Raw genomic sequence first — 13,987 nt, forward strand, 5'->3', positions numbered from 1 at the left:
TACGTGTCTAAATTATATTCATTGTGTATAAAAACTTTTACAAAAAAAAAGAAAACCGACTTCAAAAAGGATAAAATAAAATATAATCCGTTTTTAAGTATATGCGTTACTAACTGATATGTTTGAAGTCGGTACCAATCCAAATTTGAAGCATACCATGATTTTAGGGCGATCCGATAACAATGTTTGCCATAACAAGGATTGCCTTACACGACAGCAATTATCATACTTTCTGTAGATACCTAAGAACCCACTGTCAATCTACCTTGGCGCAGTCCGTACCATGTTTGTCGGTACTAGTATAAAACCAATGCGATTGCTGATATGTTTTTTAAAGAGCATTTTTTACTATTTTTGAACTGTCCATAGTACTCAGGTGTGGGATTGGGACTGAGTTATTTCCCGCCTCTTATCCAGAGAACTTGATTTCAAAATATAAACCAATTCAAGAACCATCTACAGGGCTTTAACTTTTTATCTGCATGGCAAATTTCACCAGTTTACATGGCAGTTGTTTAGCTGAAAAGGTGACAAAGAGACAGACATAATTACTTTCACTATTATAATACCTATTAGTACAGTTGTAATGTGATTTATAGACATAAAGCTGATTATTTTTGACCGGTATTGTTACTATTTGTCTTGGCACCGACTTCAAACATATCAGTTAGTAACGCATATACTTAAAAACGGATTATATTTTATTTTATCCTTTTTGAAGTCGGTTTTCTTTTTTTTTGTAAAAGTTTTTTTTTTCCATTTTTAATTGTAAGGCATTGTTAACAGCTTATGAGTGACGTGACGCATGAATGAAAATAATAATGATGCGTATCACTAAATTCGTAATCATTCCTGTCACTACAGTGCACAAACACAAGATCCATCCTCCGCCCCGCCACTGACCCAATCCCTCAACCCCCAGATCACTCAACCTCACAGCATATCAACCCCTGATCACGGAACCCCTCGACCCTGAAGCCTGAACCACCAACCCTTCAACCGCCATTTCCCGACTCCTCAGTAGCCTTACCATAAGTCTAACACTGACATATTCGCTAGCGTGTGCGTAACTTACTTTCTATGCGTCTCGCTCGTACTGGCATCCTATTAGTGCGAGCAAGATGTATAGAAAGTAAGTTACGAAGACGATAGCGAAGATGTAGTGTCAAACTCGTGGTAAGGCTACAGTTGTACTTCATCAAATGGGTTATTAACGGGAGGAAATGTTTGAGTTACTATAAAAAACAACGATGTCGCCATACTCGTACCTTTAAAAATTGAGGAGTTCCCTCATTTCCTTATGAATTCCGTCACCAGATTATAACCAACAATATTATGGGAACACCTTGGAGGTAACTTCGTTCAAACAAAAAAATAATTACTCAAATCGGACCACGGGTTCCGGAGTAATCTACACTTATAAAATCATCATCATTTATCATCAAAAATCATCATCATCAGGTCCACTCCATCAAATTAGTGGTATTTAAGAGGAAATGCTTGATTTGCTTAAGACAATACCCAAATCACCATACATGTGCCTTTAAAAATTGAGGAGTTCCCTCAATTCTTCACGGATCCCATCATCAGAACAGCACCAGATTAATGTGGGACGCTCGTGGAGGCAGTTCCCTTCAAACAAAAAAAGAATTGCTCAAATCGGACCACGGGTCTCGGAATAATCGCTGAACGTCGTACATTTTAAGAAATCGTCATGATTATCATCAAAACAATCATCATCATCAGGTCCACTTCATCAAATTGGTGGTTTTCGAGAGAAAATGCTCGAGTTGCTTAAGAAAACACCCAAATCACCCTACATGTGCATTTAAAAATTGAGGAGTTCCCTCAATTCCTCATGGATCCCATCATCAGAACAGCACCAGATTAATGTGGGACCACCTTGGAAGTACCTCCTTTCAAACAAAAAAAGAATTACTCAAATCGGCCCACGGGTCTCGGAGTAATCGAAGGAACATACATAAAAAAATAAAAAAAACATAGCCACAAGCGAATACAGAACCTCCTCCTTCTATGAAATGGAAGTCGGTTAAAAATTCATTGGTTGCGTTCGCACTCTAACTTGTAGTAGTGTGTGAACGTGACATATAAATAAGTACTTACCTAATAAGTTACCCCCTAATTCATAAAACTTTACGGGCCTGCTTTAGTTAAATTATGTTTTATCCCTTTCTTACAAATACATAAGTCAAAATGACAGATAAAGTCAAACGATTATTAGCTAAGTGAGGCTTGAAGCGCGTTTATGAATAAGGGGGTAAAAAGATAAAGTCTATAAGGTATAATATGTAATATGGATCTTGTTGCCGGACTCAAATTTTTTAAATAAATAATCATTATTTATTGATATTGAATATTTGTGTCTGAATACAGCTCTCGATCCTGTCGGACCTAGTTGGAACAGGCCAAGTTTACAAACTTGTTTGTTCCGAATTTGCTTCAAAGTGGCGCCCCACCGTACCTAACTTGCCTCTAACTTAAGGGTAAGGAGTTAACAAATATATATTTTTAAATAATCTATGCTGCATAATTAGGATAGTTATCATTAAGATGACATTCGGGTCACGATCACAGCAGAATTAGGTACTATTGCAACTTTCCTGCTGAAGCGTTGACGCGGGCAGTGTCCATGTCAATCTCCTTGTTAAAAAGACTGACGATTGTAGCCGCATGACTGTCGCGATTAGAACGACAATCCATCACTCATTTTATCAAGAAAATGGTCATTTACATCGTCCGTATCAACGCTGTAGTAGTAACGCCGAAACAGAAACACTGCTGCAGTCGTCTTGCGGTATCTTAAAAACCCATAGGAAGCAGAGGTGTCATCCTTCAAACCATTCATGTTACCTTCCAAAAACAACAAGGACGTTATGTTAACCAAGACCCTGAAGCCGCAGAATAAAATTAGCATTTCCACCACTGGCCTGTATTGCGCCACCTTTGTCACTGTCATCCAGCACCGCTCATTTCTCCCCAAACAAAACTAACGTATTATCATAAACTCGACATTACTAACTTGGCTAACTATAGGAGCATGTCACTAGAGCAAACGGGCACGCTTGTTTTAAGGTCGAACCATCCTTTAGTGGTGATATAGTTTATAAACACGCCGGAGGTGGCGCTGCACTGAGTATTTTATGACGAGGCAAAAGAAACGTTTTGTGAATCAAGGAACATACATACCTATTATGTATGGCAGCATGATTTGTAAGTAACCTTAAGCCAGGAATTTTTACTGACTCCGTTGATACTCTTTGCAAACCTCACATACAAAAGAACAATAGAAAAAAGAAAAACAATAGTTTCAACCTACCTAATAAAGCGAAGATCAGCGATCTTATCATTAAATAATGATCTCTTTTAGCATACCCCTGTTTTTCTTATTTTTCAAAATCAAAATCAAAAATGTCTTTATTGCAAGATTATGGTACATTTACAATAGTAAAGTAAAGTAAAGATGTTACAATGTTTATCAGAACACATAATCTACCCGTCAGAGCATGCAATAGGTTCATCTCCTTCATCTCTTCAGTACTGAATAATACCTATAATAATATCTAGCATTTTTACATTTAGATTAGAGGAACATTAATTATTACATGAGATCATTAAAATTATAATCAAAATATTCATTTAGATTATAAAAACTTGCTTTTATGAGTATGTTCTTTAATGTAGTTTTAAATGTTGTTCCTGACATCATTTTAATGTAGTTTGGCAAATGATTGTATATTTTAATACTAGTGTAATACATCCCTTTACGTACCATTGTCAACTTTGAGTCAGGAACTTGTAAGTTGAGTAAATACTTATTTCTAAGGCCTGTTTGTTTGTTTAACATGAAATTCAGAGGCGTTGTTTTTGATAAAAATACAGCATTGCCAAATGTAAATACTAGTTAGGGTTAGTAAACCTTGGGTCTTGAATATATTCCGACATGAATCGTCGTCTCTCAATCCAAAAATAATTCTAACACATCTCTTTTGTAGGATGAAAGTTGATGACGCATTTACAGAGTTTCCCCAGTATATGATACCATAGTTTAGAATGCAATAGATATAACCATAGTATGCTAAAGTCGCAGTTTTTGTGGTTGATACATTTAGTCCATAACAGAATTTTCTTATTTTACTATTAACCATCTCAATGTGTTGTTTCCAATTCAGATGACTATCAATTACGACGCCCAGAAATTTGTATGATGAAACTTCTTTAATTTGGGTACCTTCGTAATTAATATTCAGCTGAATTGGTTTAGCTTGTTGAGGTCTGAATTGGATATATTTAGTTTTAGAGAGATTTATTTTAAGATTAAGAGTTGAAAGCCAATGTATAATTATTTCTAGGGTCTTATTTATCGTTGCCTCGTGTTCAGATCTGCTTAGTCCCTTTCCCAATATCAATACAGAAGCGTCATCTGCATAAAGTGTGCTGAGATGCGGATTTATTCTAGAGAATTGATTAATATAAATGAGAAAAAACAGTGGTCCTAGGATGCTGCCTTGAGGTACTGCGATTTTATTGTTCAAAAACGTGGATAATTTTGACTGAAAACATTTTTCTCTTTTATCATAATATGTTATCTGGGTAGCTTGTACACGGTTCAGCAAATAAGACTTAATAAGTTTGTGCGCAATACCTCTTATGCCCACCTTCTCAAGTATGTTAAGTAATGTTTGGTAGTCCACACAATCAAATGCCTTAGACATATCTAGTAGGAGCACTACTGCAGGAGATTTTTCATCGATTTCGTTTCCCACGCCTTTCATTATTTTCATTAGAGCATGAGCAGTTGACAAATACTTCCTAAATCCACATTGAGCATCATCAATAATATTATTTTTGTTGAAAAAAGACATCAACGTGTAAATAACTTTTTCAAAAATTTTGGAGAAGTTTGGTTGTAGAGCGATTTTCAATTTATTCCCCGCAACCAGAATCAGCCAAACATCAGCTCTGTTAGACAATAAACTTTCTGTGGCTATAGCTCGTATGTAGTTATAATGTTCAACTGCAGTTCTAGGATCGATTCCATGAAAATAATGTCACTAAACCAGTATGAAATTGGAATAACACCCCAAGCTTTATCCTCGTATATTACGGGTGAACTTTCTCTCCGGGCTATAGCCCCGCTCTGGCCCGGATCCAGGGAAAACCAACCACGGAACATAGGTATCCAATAGAATAGAGTCGACAATTTAGTGCTCTCTGCTCCTGAAAGATATACGCTGCGTCTATAAATTTGTTGAAAAGAAAATGAAGTGTCTTGCGAACTGTACCCGCTTAGTCTGTGGTGTGTTTTTATTTTTTTATAGTTTTATTAATTACATTATAGAGCCACCATTATGTGAGCCATTATGTCAGGTGAATTACTTATGATTTGCAATACAAGAGAGGCTCTAAAGTGTTCTAACGATGTACTTTGTAATGTATTGTACTCGCAATAAACACGCAATAAAATGTAATAATCGAGTAAACCAATTCAAATTGATCTCTATCAGTTTCTTAATAAAGCGAAAGCCGATAAAAATGTATGCAAATATTATCGTTGAGCAAACTTCAAGTGCCTTCGATGGCTATTATAAGTTCTGCATAATCTGCCTGTTCTATGCCCTCGGTCTAGTCACTAAAACTACATAGTATAACATTTTGTAATAAAAGTAAACTGTTTGAGGTCAGCCCAATGGTGATTGTAGAGATCCTTAGGAAAGTATTTCTCAAGTAGAAAGACAAATACGATAAAAAAATCACTAACATACCATTTTATGAATACCTATACGTCGTCGTGTTAAAATAAATCACAAATATCACCCACCCGAATCCGCACTTTTCTGACTTTCGTAGATGATTTCCTCGCGATAATTTATGTATTCGTGTCAAGAGAATCGGCCGCACATCACCCATTTACAATATAACGTTACCAAACAACCAATTCAAGTGGTTTGATAATTAAAAACTGAATATTGGAAATCGGCAAGCATTTCACTCCATAGTTGGTAGATAACATGTTTTGGCCTCCTGCCAGTAACTGCATCTAGGTCGTGCGATAGTTCGCCAGTATTTTTATACAATTCCACTGAGGTAGTGGGCTTTCCATCAAATTAATGACAGCTGGAATGCTATATGAAGCCAAGGGTCTCTTTGATATTCAGGTTTCCGTAGCCACACCTGGATAGTTTTTGGCAACGTTTATTGTCCATATTAAAGTTATGAAGCAGTTTATACAGTGTATTGTATACCTTCAAAATGTGATGTAATCATTTCACCTGGGCTCGTTTCATAAAAGCTTGTAATTTATAAGTAGTATGTAGTAAGTATACGTGTCAACTCAGTATTTCGTTGTGTTCGTATGCGTTAAAATCGTTTTGAACACCTCGCCAGATTTGTTACTTTTGTTCTGTTCTAACTTCTATTAACTGAATCGCAATTAATAAGACACCATGATACGGGCGCCTATCAAAGTCCGAGTATTCTAATTAATAACTTTGTCGAGCCTTAAAGGTTCAATCCGTCAAGGCTGGCAAGGCTTCTGTAGCTTACTTTAGCTTTCAGACCTTGAAGGATTTCAAGCTTTACATAGCTGAAATTCACGTTTCTGTTTGCTTACTTTCACAACGCTAAAGTTGTCAACCGAAATTAAATTCAAAAACGATTTTGCCTCGGGTACACAGGGACATCTGATTATTTACGAGGTGCCGGGCGCAAAAATCATTATAATAACGTAGTTGGGTCAAACAGATCACTGTGTTATGTCTTTCCTGTAGACATACACAAGAGTTAAGGGCTATAAAGGTTAATTTTCTTATTTAACCCTTATCCACGTGAAAATGTCCTCCTTTTATTTAAAGAACTATGATAAAATCATTACTTACATGCCCACAAGCTGTTAACTATTGCCCACAGGAGAGAAAACTAGTGTGTTATCGCGAACAGCACATTTTTCTCTCCTGTGGGCAATAGTTAACAGCTTGTGGGCATGTAAGCAATGATTTTATCATAGTTCTCTAAAGAAAAGGAGGACCTTTTCACGTGGATAAGGGTTAAATAAGAAAATTAACCTTTATAGCCCTTAACTCTTGTGTATGTCTACAGGAAAGACATAACACAGTGATCTGTTTGACCGAGTTATCTCGGATGTGGACGACCCCATGCCCGTTTGGGAAAAGGTAATGTATGACGAAAAATAACTTCAACACGGCGTATTGGTGTACCTAATGGTGGACCCGTTAACTTTTGCGAGCTTGACCCTGCACTTACACAAATTTATCGTTTTCATTTGCTGGACCCATGAATATTTAGAAGCTATTATGCGACTTTCGGCTTAAAATTCATATCTCCGTAACGCCGGCCAAGGGTGACCGGAATGATAAGTTAAGTGAGGTTTCCGACCTCATGGTAAGTAGAGGAGACCGAGGTGGATTAGAACAGAGGTAAGTTGAAACAACAACAATTTGAACGAACTGCCCTATAGAAAAAAAAATATTCGCGTCACTAAAAATTTTCTTCTATTTTTTCCTAATTAGAAGTCGATACCGAATATGCCCTTAAACGGATCCCCACAAATTTTGCTACACCTTGTATATTTCATTCATTTATCATAACTTCGTAAGTAATTATGTTGGGGAGAGGAGAGTGGCATTAAAGAAGCCATAATTGATGACGAATTGAATTGAAGGCGATTAAAATTGATTTACGGAAGACGGAAAATCCGGAACTCGGGAAATATTCGCTTTATAACAAAAACCCTTGCCCTATTTCTTGCGCAAAAAATGCAAGTTGTTTTTAATTATATTCGTCTAAGGGCCACTTGCACCATACCACTAACCCGGGGTTAACCGGTCAAACCTGGAGTTGCCATGGTCACCAGTACAATTTGACACTGGGTTAACGGTTTAACCTGTTAACCCCGGGTTAGTGAGATGATGCAAGTGGCGCTAAGAAGTACATAGGTACAAGCAAACGTTCGTGTTCTACTTATAAATTAAATTTAATTTAATTTATTTATTTAAAGACAACAATGGCCCAAAATGTTATGTACAAATACCTACACCTAAGATTGAACGCTTACCCTAACAAGATGTCCCCTTAACCTTCTCTGAAGAATAACATCGGCGGTCCCTTTCCTGCACGAACTTAATCCACGTCTTGCTATCCCTCTTCGTATTTACACGGAGCGAACTGTCGGGTGAACAGCTCCTATGCTTAATTTCGTTGGTAAATTAGACTCGATGGAGCCAGATTTTTCGTAATATTAAGACGTAGGTATGTATTCCTTGGCTAATAACTTCGGTTAACGAGAGTTTTACATTCGTTTTAGAATTTTTTGGAAGTTTTTTTTTATTGTTTAGATTCAATCCTTACCAGCATTACTGCGGCAGTATTGCAACGAGACATCACTGCCGACTGCGTTGCTGCAATATTCTAGGCAGGAGCATGAAAAAAAAAAGCAGCATCAATTATGCCATTTTCGGCAGTATTGCAGCGCGACATACTGCTGGTATAGTTTGAATCCGGACCGTACAGATGTAGTGCATAATTGTTTTCCATCGTATTTTCACGAAAACGTACGAACATGTCTTGCTATTCAGTCAGTTTCAGTACCTACAAAAAGTACTGAGGTTGACTGAAGTAGGATGACAAATACGAACGTTTCCGAGAAAATACTATGGCAAACAATTAGTCATTACATCTGTACCTTTAAGGTGAGTGAAGATCACGTTCGGCTACGGCTCATAGTCGTAGGAGTGAAATCGGTTAGAGTGATATTGTTATGTCTGACCATACCCTGAGGGTTGAATATTTAGTTCATTCTGAACAACTTTTATACATTTCTCCAAATCACAATCAAATTTTCTATGGAACAGCATTTGTTTTTCGCGATTTTAGGGTTGGCTCTGTAGTAAAAATTGTTCAGTATGAACTATTCATTTTTCCCCCTCAGAATATGGTCATCAGATATAACACTATCACTATCAGTACTATCACCCTATATTTTTCACAGGTTGTGTACGGTGACAGCTGCTAGTTGTAATCTCATTACAATTTTGCGTTTTAAGGTTATACATTGTATGGAGATGGCAGCTGTCACCGTAACCAAGTTATGCGACAAATATTACGGCACGCACGACACACGATAGTTTATTAAAAAAAATCTCTCAGTCTTTCATACATTTTATTAAAATTGTTGGTCTCTAATATGGCTCTTTTTAAAACTAGCTTCCTTACTTAATAAAATATTTAAGTGAAATGACCGCCTCGGGCAGGGAGCTGTGATCATTTTATTTTATAATAATGTCACCGAGTTTTTGCTGTAAAGTATTGCCGCTGGATTTTCTCGAGTTGACTCTGCCTTTTTCACTGAGACTGAGGTTAAATATTCTGAATTTAAATATGCCTTATTCAGCGCGCTAAAAAAGCTAAAGCGCTCTAACTTGGCAAATAACTCAATAATATTTTATTTTAAGTACAGAATTTATTTACGCCGGATAAACATTTTTGATTTATACAGATAAAGAAGAAATGAACGTATTTTACTGAGTAAAATGTGTTATGGGCCGTGCAGTACAAAAATGAATAGCTTACTTTCGAAGTCAAACTCGTCCCTAAGGGCTCGTAGCACGGACAGTGGGGACAGGAGACAATTATTCAATTATTCATTCCACACAATTTATTATCAACGCCTACTATATCTACCTGCAGCATAGATGTAAGTAAATTGAGGTAGATATGGTACCAGGCGCACGATTGTGAGCCGTTAAATATAGGTTCCGGAACCTATATTTAGTTAGTCGTATGGGTGACGCCAACCTGTCAAGTTGTCAAAATCGTTGGATCAAATTTAAATTTTGTCAACTATGAACGTCACACGTCTACATAAATAAAAAAGGTCATTGACCTGCAGGCTACATTATAGGTTCATACTTAATTACTCCATTTAAAAACTGAAACATAGTATGTATGCTAAATTACAGTTTTTTTTAATTTACGATTTTACCATTCGGTTAAATATTCGACTTACTGAACATTTCTTCAACCAAAAGCGTCACCTTTGACACTGACAGATCAGTATCGCATCGGAATCAGATCGCATAACCGCATAACTAAGACTCGAATTGGCCCGATAACAATTATATTGGCAGCTTAGTAAATGGCCATTATACTTATAGAATTTTGCCTTATAAGTTATAACGCCTCGCAGAGTGCTTGACAGTAGCAAGCAACAGTCCTGAGTGTGACAGCGGGTAGGTTCGATAGTCGCTGTATGCAGCACTGGTCGAACCTGCACCGTTCCTTAGCGTCTTATCAAATGTGGTAGATATCTAATAAGTTAAGTACTAACATGTTCCTGCATGTACACATGACTAACATAATATGTTATGGATTTCTGTGGTCCGAAATAAATGATTTTTATTTTTATTATTTATTTATTTTATAGGTAAAGGCAATAGTAACCTTAGCCGTGATAAGACACCAATTGTTCTTCGAAAACACATTCGACATATGTAAGTAGGTACACGGCATTTCAACCGGACGTTTTGGGTCACATCTAGATTGGCAAGGTCACGTGACGTCACAGGCGGATGACGTCAGCACTATTCTCACCGGCTGCAGCGACTGCAGGCTATTTTGAAGATTGTTGAATGACGCCCTTGTTTAAACTAAGTGTCTAGCTAATATTAGGCGAAGAAAACCGGGCTTTGTTGTATCAAGAGGTTTGAGCGATACGCCGCGGCCGGGCAAGGCCTCGAGATATATTGCCATATTTATGCTAAGAAAGGTTTCTCGTTTAGTAAGGTATTTTTATAACAATGCGCAACAACTTCTCTTCAAATTTAGACTATAAACTCTTATTATATATCCTATATACCTACCTACTGATTTTCTTTGACAAGAAGTCAATGAAATTATTTAAATCAAAAACCTAGTACTGAGTACTATTTAAGGATAGTTGAAACGAACCGAACTGCAATTTGTTCGCAGGTACTTATGAAATTCAAGTTAAAAAAACTGTTTATTATGATGAAAAAAAAAACAATTACACATTTTAACTAAGTATATTACATCATATTAGTATTAATCATACATATTTTAAGATTGGATGAACTACGGGCAATGATATGGGGATGCAACTCCTTATAAATTATTAGTTCATATTTTGTTTATTAATTTAAATATAGTGGGTGTGACAAGTAAATATTTTAAACAACACTACCTAGTTATATAAAAATTAAATATAAATTATCTCCCCAATTAAATATAATACCTATTTAAATTATTTAAATACAATTAAATATAATATATGCTACCAAAAAGTAAACAGTACCATTGCGAAATTCTCGTTCGAATTTAGTTTCGTATCACGTCTTGGGAGTTTTGACGTTGTTACAGCAATTTTGATCGGCTGAAATAAACGCCGCTATTTTGTACATACCAATTGTTCAATGTGAAAATTATTATTTTGTTTGCATGTATTATTAAATGGGTATTTAGCCCTTATTATAAATCAGGAACGATACGGTATGATAATAAATATTCATTTCAAGTATGTTTGTTTTCAAATTACTTTAACAATGAATCCTTATTGATACAGTCAGTCATAATTTAAACATTGCCAATCAATAATATTATGGTTCTTAGAATATTCTGATAATTTAGTTTAGAGAAACAAAGATGTATATTTTAAAAACTATTTACCCACCTCAAGTTATATGCACTTAACCAATTAGGTTGAAATTAACGGTTTAAACAAACTGAAATAATACATACATTTGTAATATTTTTACCTGAAATATATTAGGTACAGAACGACAAACTCCTAATTTCTCGCAATGAATAAAACGAGACACGTAATAGGTACTACAAAATGTTTCAGGCTCACATTATTAGCAGCGGAGCGTGGGCGTAACACCTAACTGGGTTAAACACAACAATACTCTTTGCAACTACATGCTGTACATAAAGCAACAGAACACAATCTATGTGGTTTGAAATCCACTTTGTGGTGTGACCCCTGCATGGCCTAAGACTTAGTAGGTACGTTGTAATATGAGCCTTGGTGGCGTGAGAATATGATTGGAATTTCAGAAGCGCAGTGTAATCGCGAACGAGAGCACGGCGTAGAGGCCACAGAATCCACTGCTACGTGACGCCGAAGTTCCAATTTCCTATAGTAGATATGCTATTGTGGAGCACAGCTTTTCGACCCACGTTCATCGAGTCTTGTCGATTCATTATGAATAGGCAATTTTGGTATCGTTTTTCATGTTCTGGGTTATTGTGAAACTGTGTTGTTTATCCTACTCAAAGCTGTGGATACATATTTTTATATTTCGATTTCTTAGTAATATCTTAGAACTATTTTATTATTAAGGTTATAATTATTCAGATTCTGACTGCATCACACGGATGATGTCACAGTAAATTTCCCTTTTAAGTTGACTTGCTGTCGTTGATGCCGCTTTACTGTAGCGATAGAAACTTTGAATTAGGTACGTCGCTTGTTTTATAGTTTTTTTTATAAAAGAGGTTTTGAATGGTATACCTACCAATGCTTTAAGCAATGTTTTTACAACCGGAATGAAACCTATACTAGTACCTACCTGTACAAAAACACTTGTATACATAAAGCTTGTTTGTTTTAATTGATGATACATAAGTCTATTTAAACTAAAACTGGATTGGCATACCACTGTAAACAAATCTATAAACACCCAGGAAGATGTGGAAGTCTTTAATATAAGTAGTACGTGGAATAAGAGATTTCCGCAATTAAATTCAAATTTTTGCAGTTATTCAGAACGAGGGCTGCACATGTAATTAAGTTCCCTCGGGCGTTCTAACGGAGTGCCCACAGCTGCAGATAAACTACAGCGATAAAAGCAGCAAACATTATTTTCAAGTGATGAATGTTTAATTTAGATTGTGATTTTAATTTTATGTTGCTTTGTCCCAAAGCAACTCAGGTTAAATTCCAAAAAATGTTTAAGTACTGTCGTTTACTTTTCGTCTTACACAATACATACCTACATACAAACAGCAACACTCTTCACTGTCCATCGGTGGACCTTATGCCTTTTGTTATAAAGTTTACGAACCGCCAGTTAACAGTGTGGGCGATTGTACTATTTTCCGCCGTAATCCAAGATAAATACCTATAGGTACATGTACGATATACTGAAGGCCCTTTTAATATGGGAACAACCCGGAAACAACTAAAAAAAAATCTGTCTCATAAAAACTTTGAGACATAATAGGCCACAATTTTCTATGGGACAGTCAAATTATAAATAAATTAGCTATTCTGCGTTTTCGGGGTTGGTACAATAATAAAAGCCGTTCAGTGTGGACCCATAGTTTCACCTTCGGTTCTTAAACTAATAATATTGGTATAAGTTCACATGATTATTGATTGCATACAATGTTATCTCGATAGAAAATCAAATCAATAATGTTAACAAATCAGTCACCAACCACCAGGTAAAATAGATTTATTCATGGCAATCACAATGTACGAACATGTACAAACAACAAAAGCAGAGAAACAGAACATTAAATAAGATAATAAGTATACCTATAGGTATGCATTACGAAATTGACTCAACTCGGCATGATGAAACCAGTAATACCAGTTAATAATAATACGAGTAAGCATTGGTAATGCTAGCAGTGAAACAAGTCAAATTCAGACAATATATCTAATCAATTTTTCAAATCTTTATCTGTGAGTCATTACAGTGTTTGTACTACAAAAAAACTAAGCTCAATCTGCACCAAACTAGCTCTCGAAGCCTGCATTCGAGATTAGCCTCAGGCACTCTTCCCTCAGGCCATGGCGATGCCAATTTACATACATTGAACGCCGATTAACGACCCACTAATTCTGCTCGGAACAGGTACGGCAGAAACAAATAGGAAAAGGAATCTTATTCCTTTAGAATAAGGTTCCGTGTTCTACTAGTCGTGC

At 36.2% G+C, this 13,987-nt stretch overlaps 1 protein-coding gene across 8 annotated transcripts in view; it reads right to left on the bottom strand.

The window, feature by feature from the left end:
• The window catches only part of LOC134798191 (potassium/sodium hyperpolarization-activated cyclic nucleotide-gated channel 2), a 287,708-nt gene that overhangs the window by 239,396 nt on the left and 34,325 nt on the right, over positions 1 to 13,987 (bottom strand). The window lies entirely within an intron of this gene.

Source organism: Cydia splendana, chromosome 16, assembly GCF_910591565.1.
Source record: "Cydia splendana chromosome 16, ilCydSple1.2, whole genome shotgun sequence".
In the NCBI taxonomy this organism is placed as follows: Eukaryota; Metazoa; Arthropoda; class Insecta; order Lepidoptera; family Tortricidae; genus Cydia; species Cydia splendana.